The sequence below is a fragment of the Lissotriton helveticus genome, chromosome 3_2, assembly GCF_964261635.1.
Source record: "Lissotriton helveticus chromosome 3_2, aLisHel1.1, whole genome shotgun sequence".
Classification (NCBI taxonomy): domain Eukaryota; kingdom Metazoa; phylum Chordata; class Amphibia; order Caudata; family Salamandridae; genus Lissotriton; species Lissotriton helveticus.
In genome coordinates, this window is record NC_136062.1 from 493,500,120 (window position 1) to 493,514,088 (window position 13,969).

The 13,969-nt window shown below is 55.2% G+C and overlaps 1 protein-coding gene across 6 annotated transcripts in view; it reads left to right on the plus strand.

Annotated features, from left to right (window-relative positions):
- The window catches only part of PACSIN3 (protein kinase C and casein kinase substrate in neurons 3), a 270,679-nt gene that overhangs the window by 69,308 nt on the left and 187,402 nt on the right, over positions 1-13,969 (plus strand). For all 6 annotated transcript variants that reach the window (XM_078684475.1, XM_078684479.1, XM_078684473.1 and 3 more), the window contains exon 2: positions 12,448-12,498. The gene's annotated coding sequence lies outside the window, so the exon portion shown is untranslated. The remainder of the gene's footprint in view (positions 1-12,447; positions 12,499-13,969) is intronic.

Below are 13,969 nucleotides of genomic sequence, written 5' to 3' on the forward strand. Positions count from 1 at the left end.
CAGCCCTAGGCATAGCCCCCCCATCCTTAGGGGTCATGTGACATGCCTCGCATTAAGCCGTCTCGGGTCCTTACGAGGACGCCAGGCGACCTCCTCACCGTAACCAAGACAAAGGCAGATTTACCCACTGGGGATGAGGCCTGAGCCCCTAATATTCTGCTACATTTCATGCCCTTATTGCCTGCAAGACCCATCAGTCTGACTGCAATCTACAGATGCTGCGTCTCTGTGCTGGTGTCCCCGGGTCTGGTGGCTCAGTGGACCAATGCATCCACAGCAGGGGCCTGCGTTCGACCTCGTGGTCATAGGTTCAAATCCTGGCGGGGCCACTCAGCCTTTCATCCTTCTGAGGTCGCTAAAATGAGTACCATTGAGTTGGGTAACAATATACATCTGTTATTTCCGCGCCAAGACGCCCCGTTGCTGCGGCGAACGTGCGCTTTGCAAATACACCTGCTATGTTATACAGCTGTTTCTAAAGGTATACCAGAGTGCTAAAAAGGTTTCCCATGCTTTTGGCTTTGAGGACCTGGAGTAAAACGTGAGCAAATATACTTGCACCTCCTTAAAGTTGACTGCAAAATGTGTTCTGATAATTGTTCGCACTTGTGCTCCAAACCCATATTTTCACACTATTGGAGTAACAGCACACTTTTTGGAATGACAAACTAATGCAGCAGACCTGGCTGACTGGCTGCTTTAGCGTAGGAAGGCCCTAACCCGACTTGCTAAAGGTCTACCAGAGTGCCGAACAGATGCCGAAGCTTTTGGACATTGAGAACCTGGATTAAAACATGCGACACATTTGCCTGCACCGTCTGTAATAAGACTGCACGCGTGTTCCTGTAATAGTCAGCATTGGTGCTCCAAACCCATGTTTCTCAACACGAACCATCGCCCCGCACGTATCTTTACAGTATTCTGCTTCATTTCACGTCCCACACCTTTGAGAACACTGCCCCCTTTACCGGGCACCACTCCTCCCACCTGGCCGGACCAGCCATGGGGCAGGCGGTCTCCAGTGAAGCGTCCTGTGGTACCCAGGATGTGCTGAGAGCACGTTCCTGTTAACCGGCCAGTAGCTTTGCACCTCCTCCGAATGATTGATCGCTCTTTGAACCAATGTTGCATCATAAACCAGTACCAGTGGGTACTTGCCTTTTGTGCGTCACCGTGTCAGTCCCTTCCTTAGTTAAACCGTAACTTGAACCATCTGCATCTTCCTGTTCCTTCTCCATCTGGACCATGGACGGAGTTTGCAGCCATAGTCCCAATGTTAAAATAAATGACATTTGATGCAGTCGTTGTCCGGGCACGTACTCCCCTTCGACCTCTACAGCTTGAGTACCTGGCTAGATCTGCTAGCTGGGGTACCTCCATTGCTCACCCTCAGTGGTCATTTGTGTCAACGGCGAGGGTCTTGGTGCCTGAAACCCCCATGTGCCCTCGAATCCCTCCCGTGACACCACCTGACACCCACCTGCTCCAACCCGGTTGTACCTTTGGTAATTCAAGGCGCTGACCACCGCAGAGGCCTACTGCAGGGCTGTGTATATGTGGCCCTGGATGACTTAAACAGTCGGCCCTGTGTGGATGTGTTGTCAGCGGTGACTGGCAGTGGGCAACTCCTTCCCATTTGTGCCAATGCAGGTGGTAGTGAGTTGCATCCAGCCCGCCTTACTTTCCTCTCTTCCACTTCTGTGTCTAGTGCTTGTCAGAGAGCCTGTGATTGTGTATCTGTGAAGCGCACTTGCTCCTATAGGCGTGTAGGCGCTGAAGAGGGATGTTTGTTACCCCCTCGCTTATACTCCTTTTGACAACCTCCGGGGGGTGAAAGGTTGAAGAACCCAACGGGGTTTGATCCTATGACCACGAGCCTCTAAATCGGTCCAGGTTCTCGTTCCGATTGCCAAGACCGCTCCGGTGCCCTTTGAGCTGCCCATCTAACCTGTAAGTGCCCCTGTGGCTGACACCCCAGCAATACCTGTCCGACCTGTTTATGCTTCATATCCTTGCAGCATCGCAACACTCGCTGTCACAGGGATCCCGCTTCTACACAGAACTGTGCGCAGAGACTTGGAACCTTGGTGAGTGAGGGTGAACCAAAACCTCACCTTAGTACCCAGAATCCCCTGCCAGACTAGCAATCAGTGTCTCATTGGTTCCTACCAATCCCCAATAATTAGACAACCCAGATCATGAACTTAGTGCACCTCCGGAAACGTGGAACACATGAAGACTCTTTCGTTCTACTCACTAATCCGCCCAAAACAAGGAGTGAACGAGGACACGTGCTATTTGAAATATTTATTTCTCATGCTGCGTTCTCAGGTACAGTATCTTAGATAATACAAGCAAACATATTATCAGAAACAAGGTTATCAGCATAGTTACAATTAATAGAATACCAAGGGAGTAAGCATGTTAACTGCTAAGGGTCAGAAGGCTAATGGTACCTACTTATTGCCCTCCCTTGCTAGTAGGTTGTATTAAGATCTATAGAAGGTCTCTTGGGATTGCAAGGGCGGCCCCATACCTTAGGTTATAGTAGAATGAGATCACATCATATCCTACACCAGCTCTCCGCATGCGAAGGTTCGTCAGACTGCGGCCACATGCTCTACGCAGTGCAATATTAAACGCGCTGAAAACTCAAGGTGCCCACAGCTGCATATGTGTTATGTCTAGGACATGCGCTGATAAGACTGAAACATTCTGCTAAACTCTAAATATTTAAAATATCATGTGCCCTGTGCAAAGCAACAGAAAGGAGAAAATGTCTTTTAAACTTCTAATAAGCTCATGCTAATTTAACCCCTTCGGTGCTGATGACGGAACCGCTCCGTCATCAGCCGCCGTCGCGCTGTGCTGATGACGGAGCGGTTCCGTCATGGCCCACCCAGCTCGATAGAACGCTCATGCGCGGCGCGAATTCCGCGCCTGCGCTGAAAGTTCTATTGAGCGGGGCGGGCCGTGACGGAACTGCTCCGTCACGAGCACAGCTCAACCGGCGCTGGTGACGGAGCCGTTCCGTCACCAGCATGCGCCCGCTCAAAACCCTTAGCACTGCGACGGAATAGCCGCCGCAGTGAAGGTGTTAACACAGTCTAAAGGCAAAGGCCATCACCATGACATCGCTGCTGCAGCTGCCTTGGTGTGCGAGCCTCCCCTGCTCACCCTAGATAATTCAGTAATTATTTTAATTGATTCAATACAGTGTATATGAATAACGATGCACAGGCAATGGAAAGTTTCACACGTACTGTAAATGTGAAACCTTATGGACACTTCGTCATCTTCTTCCTGAAAAGATACAACAATCCGCTTTGGTCATGAAAACCTTACTAAGGGTCGTGGACCAGGGTCAGCGGACTCGATAGTTCTCGCCTCGGTGCCTACTCTAACTAGGGATCACACTCGGCAACTCTGGGCATTAGCTTGCCTCATCTCCACAACGCCCCCCCACATACGCCAGCGACACCTGGAGGCATGCGTACCTGCCCCAAGGTCTGCCTCGCCCTGCTCCTGGACGGGGTACATTTTGCATGAAGGGAACCAACCCCCCCATCCCCTCTGAAACGCGATCTGAAAACTGCTGGCTGAAGCTGCCACCCAATTGCATTCCCATGGTTTGCCCAGGCCTGTGTACAGGAGATTTTATTCCATTAGCCAAAGCCTGGGTGTTTCAGAGGTGGGTGGGGAGACCCATACCTGCCTTTGGACACAGACTTCTAGTCTAAACCCCTTTTTGGTTCACAGGCTGCAGAAATTGTCCCTTCCAATCTCTGATTCTAACCAATTGAAGCATGCACTTACAAGGCATTTGCCTGAAGAAACCCCCTGATTTAAAGCATGAAACCATATGGCGCCTTTATGGGAACCCGGAAAGCAAGAAATGGAGGACCAGTGTTGGCTCTGTCCATAGGGCTTCATGCATTCTAGGTCAGCGAGATACACCCTGCCATGAAGCCCCCCAAAAGAACAGCCAGCTGCAGGTCTCAACAGACAGGTGACAACCTATCCCAAACCTGCTGCTTGGCAACAGAGTATGCTTGTGCGGCAGTCAGGTGAGCAATGAAAGGTGCCAAAGCCCATGCTTCTGGGACCGAACCCCTGACTTGGAGGGGACCCCTGGCACCAGATGGGCAAGACCTGGCTCTGAGCTGCAGGTCCAGGATGCAGCGTTCCCTCGGCCTGCATCATTCAAATGTGCCGCCTGCGCCCGTCCGGGCCCTGTGAGGCGCTACATTGTAGAAACCTATATGGAAGCATTTACTTTAGGAGCGGAAGCTAAGCTTCTTATGGCGCGATGTGAGTTAGTTGACCCATATGACGCAATGATAATATGATATTCCATTAGCGTAATGATAATGGGGTGGCTTTAATACTAGTGGCAGCTGGGGGATCACTGGGGACCTGCTGACAACGAATCCACCTATGTAAATGTACAGGAATTTATATAGCGCAAATCACCAATCGGTTTCTAAGCGCTTGCTTAGGGAACCCGTCCTGGTATTCCCCTGTGAGATAACCCCGGCAGGGTATCCGCAAGGTGAAAGCCAGGCATCCCGCCGCGAGGGGCCGTTGTGGAGATTAAGCAAGCTATTGCCCAGAGTCGCAGAGTGTGAACCCGTGAATCGAGTAGGCACCGGAGCGAGAGTTGTCGAGTCCATGGACATTTTGGGCTCAAGACCCCGCTGAGCCGGGAATTGAACCCTGGTCCCGGGCTGACCTCTGCTTCCAGGTCTGCCTCCTCTAACCAGTGAGCCACACTTCTCCACAATGCCCAATCGATTATTCTCCACTATGCCCAATCGAGGTTTACGAAACGCCAGCTTCTATCCTAAGAACTCCGCAGCCCTTATGGCTGTATGATGTAAAGGGGGGTGAACTTATGGCGCTATTTAATATCGCTCGGCGATGATGTTACTTGGAGTTGAAAGGGGGTCTGAAACTAGTCCAACTGCAGGTCCTGGTCAACGCTGCCCCCAGGCCAACCTTCGATCTCTTCTAGACAGAACCTAAATCACCAGAGTTGTCTAGACCTGACTGGCAAGACGGACTATTAGTATTATTTGCCCCCTCTAGCGACGTAGCAAAATAAATCCACAAAGGTGATTCACGTTTTAACTGGTAGCTGAAAATGTTACTTACACCTGGAAATACTCCACTCTTAGTAACCAGCAAGACAATGGCTTCCATTGAAAAGGCGGCACCAACAGACATCCAGTTCCTCATTGTGCCACTCAGCTTCACCTGGCAGAAATCCACAGAGAATGACCGATGTCCACTGAAGCGGGGGAGGGGTCAGGACTCCCATAGGTCCCCGCTAACTGCTGGGCGCATTGCGCCCGAGAAGAGGCAATGATGAAAAACGCAAGGATAATGGAACATATACAAGATATAAAGGGGGCCTCCTCAGAAGGAGGGGCTCCCAGCAAGATCTTACAATTCCCTGCTACAGGCAACCCACCAACACTGCTGATCTGAGAGAGGCCAAGATAAAGACTAGCTCTCGGCAGACCCACGCTCACACGAAGACCTCAGACTGGAATATCGGATCGCAGAGGTGCCGGCCCTCTCTGTCCCCTGTCGGATCGCAGAGGTGCCGGCCCTCTCTGTCCCCTGTCGGATCGCAGAGGTGCCGGCCCTCTCTGTCCCCTGTCGGATCGCAGAGGTGCCGGCCCTCTCTGTCCCCTGTCGGATCGCAGAGGGGCCGGCCCTCTCTGTCCCCTGTCGGATCGCAGAGGGGCCGGCCCTCTCTGTCCCCTGTCGGATCGCAGAGGGGCCGGCCCTCTCTGTCCCCTGTCGGATCGCAGAGGGGCCGGCCCTCTCTGTCCCCTGTCGGATCGCAGAGGGGCCGGCCCTCTCTGTCCCCTGTCGGATCGCAGAGGTGCCGGCCCTCTCTGTCCCCTGTCGGATCGCAGAGGTGCCGGCCCTCTCTGTCCCCTGTCGGATCGCAGAGGGGCCGGCCCTCTCTGTCCCCTGTCGGATCGCAGAGGGGCCGGCCCTCTCTGTCCCCTGTCGGATCGCAGAGGGGCCGGCCCTCTCTGTCCCCTGTCGGATCGCAGAGGGGCCGGCCCTCTCTGTCCCCTGTCGGATCGCAGAGGGGCCGGCCCTCTCTGTCCCCTGTCGGATCGCAGAGGGGCCGGCCCTCTCTGTCCCCTGTCGGATCGCAGAGGGGCCGGCCCTCTCTGTCCCCTGTCGGATCGCAGAGGGGCCGGCCCTCTCTGTCCCCTGTCGGATCGCAGAGGGGCCGGCCCTCTCTGTCCCCTGTCGGATCGCAGAGGGGCCGGCCCTCTCTGTCCCCTGTCGGATCGCAGAGGGGCCGGCCCTCTCTGTCCCCTGTCGGATCGCAGAGGGGCCGGCCCTCTCTGTCCCCTGTCGGATCGCAGAGGGGCCGGCCCTCTCTGTCCCCTGTCGGATCGCAGAGGGGCCGGCCCTCTCTGTCCCCTGTCGGATCGCAGAGGGGCCGGCCCTCTCTGTCCCCTGTCGGATCGCAGAGGGGCCGGCCCTCTCTGTCCCCTGTCGGATCGCAGAGGGGCCGGCCCTCTCTGTCCCCTGTCGGATCGCAGAGGGGCCGGCCCTCTCTGTCCCCTGTCGGATCGCAGAGGGGCCGGCCCTCTCTGCCCCCTGTCGGATCGCAGAGGGGCCGGCCCTCTCTGCCCCCTGTCGGATCGCAGAGGGGCCGGCCCTCTCTGCCCCCTGTCGGATCGCAGAGGGGCCGGCCCTCTCTGCCCCCTGTCGGATCGCAGAGGGGCCGGCCCTCTCTGCCCCCTGTCGGATCGCAGAGGGGCCGGCCCTCTCTGCCCCCTGTCGGATCGCAGAGGGGCCGGCCCTCTCTGCCCCCTGTCGGATCGCAGAGATGCAGACACTCTCCCTTTGATTACAGAGGTGCATGTTCTCTGAACCTGAGACACCTGCCCATTGAAGCCCCGCCTCCAGGGTTACATTCTCTGTGGTCATGCCCAACCCTGTTAAAATGAAGTATTAACCGCCCACGGCAAAGACTGTCCTTGCAGCTGTTACAGCAAAAACACATTATTTATAAACTTCAACTCAGTGAAGCCTTTTGGGCAGCCGTTCGCTTTAGAAATTAAAAACTATGCTTCCACCTCCTCCTTTCGCCCTCCCCCCCCCCCCCCCCCCCCAGCCAGCCAGGTGCACAGTTTGGAGGTTTTTGTCCCTGCGGCCAAAGAATGTATGTGTGAGTGTTAAGTTCTTGCAGGGCGAGCTCGAGCTTTCAGTCTGAGGTCGATAAAATGAATGTCGCTAACTTTGGGAGTAATTTATTTTTAATAACTGCAGATAACAATTCAGTTTCCTTTTTGTCCTCCTACAAGTATGCAGGGTCGGTATTGATTTGCACAAGGCGGGCCTTTGTCTAGAGTCGCATGGTGGGTGGAAAACAATGGACTGGAATGCGGCCGGATCAGTTGCCATTGACTGAGATTAATTGGTGTTTCATGATCACCTTGTTTGTTGCAATCACCCCTGGAGTGCGGCGAGCAGGCACAGATGTGGGTCGCGTGCTCACCGTTGGACCGATGGCGGTGGGAGTGGGTTCTGCCTGTCCCCTCGGGCACTGGTCAGATCCCGACACTGCCATCTTCTGGGGTTCTCCGTCTGTGTCTTGTTTTCGTCTGTCAGATGCCTTCTGACAGTGGTGAGTTTTTGGATACCGCGGCGGTAGCTTCATTACTCCATTCATTTTGAGTTTTTTAGTCGCTGTTTCGGTTGTCTTATTGATGTGTGATGCGTTGTCACAGTTGAGGTTGTATCACAAGGTCCGCTGCGATAGGCACTCTGGGGTTCTTCCCTTCTTCTCTCAGTTTTTAATATCCCCAAAATCTAATGTCTTTGCGGGCTGCCAGCTCCCATTGGTTGACTTCGGATGCCCCGCCCGTGACATTCATGCCCCTCCCACCGCCCTCCATGTTCCCTCCCTCTCCCCCCCCTTTTTTAAGGGTTTTTTAGGTCTGGCTTACAGACTTCTTATAGCTGTGTGTTGTCAAAAGACCTCTTGTGGACGGTACTTAAACTGACAGTGGCCCATGGGCCCGCCCACCCTCCTTGTTTATTACCCCTCCCGTCCCAACAGAAGAAACTACGCTCTGACGCGGCCAGCACTGGCCAGGGAAAGCGCTTTTTTCCCAACTTTCAGCCATGCTGCACTTAAACCGTGCTGCATAGCAGCCGCACTGCTGCGCAACATCGCATAAATGACATTGGCAAAGCCAATAGTTATTACATAGGTGAGACCTATTTGTCTTTGCTAATGCTTGTTATACATTTTGTGAGATGTGAGTTTTGAAACTCTGCCCTCGGAGTGCCCTTGAAGCAGTCCTGCTCTGATAGCTCGCCTGTGTCTTCAAGCTGCCCCAGCAGTGTTCTCGTGCCCGGTGTGTAAACCTGGAAAGGAAAGAGTGCCCCGTGCCAGCCGCAGGAGACCTCCTGCTTTATCCTCTCTCCAGGTCTCTGCAGGAACCTCTGGCTGTGAGTGACGGACCCCAATCAGCCCCCTGTCCTTCTCCCATCTTACTCACACCGCAAGGACCCCCATCAGCCCCCTGTCCTTCTCCCATCTTACTTACACCGCAAGGACCCCCATCAGCCCCCTGTCCTTCTCCCATCTTACTCACACCGCAAGGACCCCCATCAGCCCCCTGTCCTTCTCCCATCTTACTCACACCGCAAGGACCCCCATCAGCCCCCTGTCCTTCTCCCATCTTACTCACACCGCAAGGACCCCCATCAGCCCCCTGTCCTTCTCCCATCTTCCTCACACCGCAAGGACCCCCATCAGCCCCCTGTCCTTCTCCCATCTTACTCACACCGCAAGGACCCCCATCAGCCCCCTGTCCTTCTCCCATCTTACTCACACCGCAAAGACCTCAATCAGCCCCCTGTCCTTCTCCCATCTTCCTCCCGCCGCAAGGACCCCCATCAGCCCCCTGTCCTTCTCCCATATTACTCACACCGCAAGGACCCCCATCAGCCCCCTGTCCTTCTCCCATCTTACTCACACCGCAAGGACCCCCATCAGCCCCCTGTCTTTCTCCCACATTACTCACACCGCAAAGACCCCCATCAGCCCCCTGTCCTTCTCCCATCGTACTCACACCGCAAGGACCCCCATCAGCCTCCTGTCCTTCTCCCATCTTACTCACACCGCAAGGACCCCCATCAGCCCCCTGTCCTTCTCCCATCTTACTCACACCGCAAGGACCCCCATCAGCCCCCTGTCCTTCTCCCATCTTACTCACACCGCAAGGACCCCCATCAGCCCCCTGTCCTTCTCCCATCTTCCTCCCGCCGCAAGGACCCCCATCAGCCCCCTGTCCTTCTCCCATCTTACTCACACCGCAAGGACCCCAATCAGCCCCCTGTCCTTCTCCCATCTTACTTACACCGCAAGGATGCCCATCAGCCCCCTGTCCTTCTCCCATCTTACTCACACCGCAAGGACCCCCATCAGCCCCCTGTCCTTCTCCCATCTTACTCACACTGCAAGGACCCCAATCAGCCCCCTGTCCTTCTCCCATCTTACTCACACTGCAAGGACCCCCATCAGCCCCCTGTCCTTCTCCCATCTTCCTTACACCACAAGGACCCCAATCAGCCCCCTGTCCTTCTCCCATCTTACTCACACCGCAAGGACCCCCATCAGCCCCCTGTCCTTCTCCCATCTTACTCACACCGCAAGGACCCCAATCAGCCCCCTGTCCTTCTCCCATCTTCCTCACACCGCAAGGACCCCAATCAGCCCCCTGTCCTTTTCCCATCTTCCTCACACCACAAGGACCCCCATCAGCCCCCTGTCCTTCTCCCATCTTCCTCACACCACAAGGACCCCCATCAGCCCCCTGTCCTTCTCCCATCTTACTCACACCTCAAGGACCCCCATCAGCCCCCTGTCCTTCTCCCATCTTACTTACACCTCCTGCCGCCACACCACAAGGACCCCCATCAGCCCCCTGTCCTTCTCCTATCTTCCTCATACCACAAGGACCCCCATCAGCCCCCTGTCCTTCTCCCATCTTACTCACACCGCAAGGACCCCCATCAGCCTCCTGTCCTTCTCCCATCTTACTCACACCACAAGGACCCCCATCAGCCCCCTGTCCTTCTCCCATCTTCCTCACACTCCTGCCGCCACACCGCAAGGACCCCCATCAGCCCCCTGTCCTTTTCCCATCTTCCTCACACTCCTGCGCCACACCGCAAGGACCCCAATCAGCCCCCTGTCCTTCTCCCATCTTCCTCACACTCCTGCGCCACACCGCAAGGACCCCAATCCGCCCCCTGTCCTTCTCCCATCTTCCTCACACTCCTGCCGCCACACCGCAAGGACCCCCATCAGCCCCCTGTCCTTCTCCCGTCTTCTTCACACCGCAAGGACCCCCATCATCCCCCTGTCCTTCTCCCATCTTACTCACACCGCAAGGACCCCAATCAGCCCCCTGTCCTTCTCCCATCTTCCTCCCGCCGCAAGGACCCCCATCAGCCCCCTGTCCTTCTCCCATCTTCCTCACACCGCAAGGACCCCAATCAGCCCCCTGTCCTTCTCCCATCGTACTCACACCGCAAGGACCCCCATCAGCCCCCTGTCCTTCTCCCATCTTACTCACACCGCAAGGACCCCAATCAGCCCCCTGTCCTTCTCCCATCTTCCTCACACCGCAAGGACCCCAATCAGCCCCCTGTCCTTTTCCCATCTTCCTCACACCACAAGGACCCCCATCAGCCCCCTGTCCTTCTCCCATCTTCCTCACACCACAAGGACCCCCATCAGCCCCCTGTCCTTCTCCCATCTTCCTCACACCACAAGGACCCCCATCAGCCCCCTGTCCTTCTCCCATCTTACTCACACTCCTACCGCCACACCACAAGGACCCCCATCAGCCCCCTGTCCTTCTCCCATCTTACTCACACTCCTGCCGCCACACCGCAAGGACCCCCATCAGCCCCCTGTCCTTCTCCCATCTTACTCACACTCCTGCCGCCACACCACAAGGACCCCCATCAGCCCCCTGTCCTTCTCCCATCTTCCTCACACTCCTACCGCCACACCACAAGGACCCCCATCAGCCCCCTGTCCTTCTCCCATCTTACTCACACTCCTGCCGCCACACCGCAAGGACCCCCATCAGCCTCCTGTCCTTCTCCCATCTTCCTCAGACCACAAGGACCCCCATCAGCCCCCTGTCCTTCTCCCATCTTCCTCAGACCGCAAGGACCCCCATCAGCCCCCTGTCCTTCTCCCATCTTCCTCCCGCCGCAAGGACCCCCATCAGCCCCCTGTCCTCCTCCCATCTTCCTCACACCGCAAGGACCCCCATCAGCCCCCTGTCCTTCTCCCATCTTCCTCCCGCCGCAAGGACCCCCATCAGCCCCCTGTCCTTCTCCCATCTTCCTCACACCGCAAGGACCCCAATCAGCCCCCTGTCCTTCTCCCATCTTCCTCCCGCCGCAAGGACCCCCATCAGCCCCCTGTCCTTCTCCCATCTTCCTCACACCGCAAGGACCCCCATCAGCCTCCTGTCCTTCTCCCATCTTCCTCACACCGCAAGGAGCCCCATCAGCCCCCTGTCCTTCTCCCATCTTACTCACACCGCAAAGACCCCCATCAGCCCCCTGTCCTTCTCCCATCTTCCTCCCGCCGCAAGCACCCTCATCAGCCTCCTGTCCTTCTCCCATCTTACTCACACCACAAGGACCCCAATCAGCCCCCTGTCCTTCTCCCATCTTCCTCACACCGCAAGGACCCCCATCAGCCCCCTGTCCTTCTCCTATCTTCCTCACACCGCAAGGACCCCCATCAGCCTCCTGTCCTTCTCCCATCTTCCTCCCGCCGCAAGGACCCCCATCAGCCCCCTGTCCTTCTCCCATCTTACTCACACCGCAAGGACCCCCATCAGCCCCCTGTCCTTCTCCCATCTTCCTCACACCACAAAGACCCCCATCAGCCCCCTGTCCTTCTCCCATCTTCCTCACACCGCAAGGACCCCCATCAGCCCCCTGTCCTTCTCCCATCTTCCTCACACTCCTGCCGCCACACCACAAGGACCCCCATCAGCCCCCTGTCCTTCCATCTTCCTCACACCGCAAGGACCCCCATCAGCCCCCTGTCCTTCTCCCATCTTCCTCACACCTCCTGCTGTCACACTGCAGTGACTCTCCACCCCCAAAACAAACACCTCATTGTATTTCTGCCCAGTGCACCGTCCCGATCATGCCAATTTAGGGTTGTCCTGGCCTTACTGTATCATGTGTGTTACGTGGCATGACAATAGTACTGCATCGACCTAACAGTTTATCTGGTTAGCAATAAACGAGTCTATTATAACTTTAACTCGGTCTTTTATTTCACAGTCTCCAGAACAATGCACAAAAAGAAGGAAACAGAAGTTCCCGATTAACAAAACCTCTTCTTTCCTTCTGTAGGGCCTTTGCAGTTCCTGTCCGCCGGTGCCCTCGACAGAAAGAAGAAATCCGGTAAGTCCCTGGTTTATTTATTTAATAATGTGTGTTAGAGGAGTGATCCGTTTTTCCTTTTATGGTGCGGTTAATGGAAGTGCGGTATAAGAGGAAAGGACCTGTGATCACGTTAAATAAAAGGTACCAAAAAAAAGGGCTAAAGTAGGATTCTGTAGTATGGTGCCTTTGTAATGTATTTTACACCTGCTGCTCAGCCAGTGCCTGGGCTCTGTGCTCAATAGAATGCTGGAGTTTGATGTGCCACAGAGCGGTGCAGCGACCGTTGAGCATGGGCTGAACTACCCGTCATACTGTGATTATTCCTCATGTAACTTTCTACAATAAAGCTTCCTGAATTACATCCTACCCGCGTGGACCTCCTTACTACAGATTCTCTTTGCCTTTGATCTGAATACTAGTTCAGCTTGGGCAGTATCCCCTTCCAATAGATGTTCCTTCAAGTCAGCCTCCTCCCCTTCTCCCTATCTCGTATACCTCCCACTTGTGGCTTTCCATCCTGCTTAAAGGCTCTGCTTAGGAGCCTTTCACGCACCTGGCTGAGCCACGTTCCTCCTGGGACGTGGCTAAGAGTGGAGTCTGACCGGTGGACAGGACACACCCTCTCTCCTTCAGGTGTCGGCAAGTTCCTCATTGGCTCCGGTTTTTCTCGCTTTGGCTCCTCCGGCTCCTTGGGACCCGCTTCCGCTACCCGAGCTGGATACTCGCTCCTTGATAGGCTGCTCGGTGATGCGCAACCCGATTCTCCGCCCTTTTCCTCCTCTCCGGCTGTCTCGTCTCCTCCTTTTGACGTGCTGGCATTCCACAGAAGTTCCAGTCTCTTCCTGGCTGCCTGACTTCTGGTTTCATTGGGGTGGTCATGCAACAGAAGAAGGGCGCAGTCGGCTCTGGGGAGGTAATTCACATCTGGAGAGATTTGTACAGTCTCAATGGTGATCGGGGGGGGTGCGGGAGTGTGATTTTATACCATTCTCTCTCATCAGAACTGTGCCCTATTTACTATTCAAGGATCAGGAGGTGAGTCGTTGGCCCCTCCCCCGCCTCCACCAAATGTTATTCTTTGTTGCAGGTCTAAGAGGCAGCGTGTGAAGCCAGTGCATTCATTGAGGCTTTGGGGTGAGCCATAGTCCACAATCTTCGTCCACTATGTGCTTATTTTGAGGGGAATCCTCATATGCTTCTTCACCCCTTCCAGCGCCTGGGTGTGCAGTGCTTCTGCTCAAGAAATTGTGCATGTTGTCGTATGGAAGACCAGCTGAGGTCTTTCATTTGACAGGTGGAAGAAACAGACCCTTCTGTCGCGTGTCTAATAGTGTGGCTGAGATCTTTCAGTTGACCCGGGATAGTAAGAAACACTTCTGTTGGGTGTGTAGTTGTCTTGCTGAGAACTTCCAGATGACAGGGTATAGAAAGAAACACTTCTTACAGAAGTTTAGAAGTCTTGCTGAGAACTCCGAATGACGGGTATAGA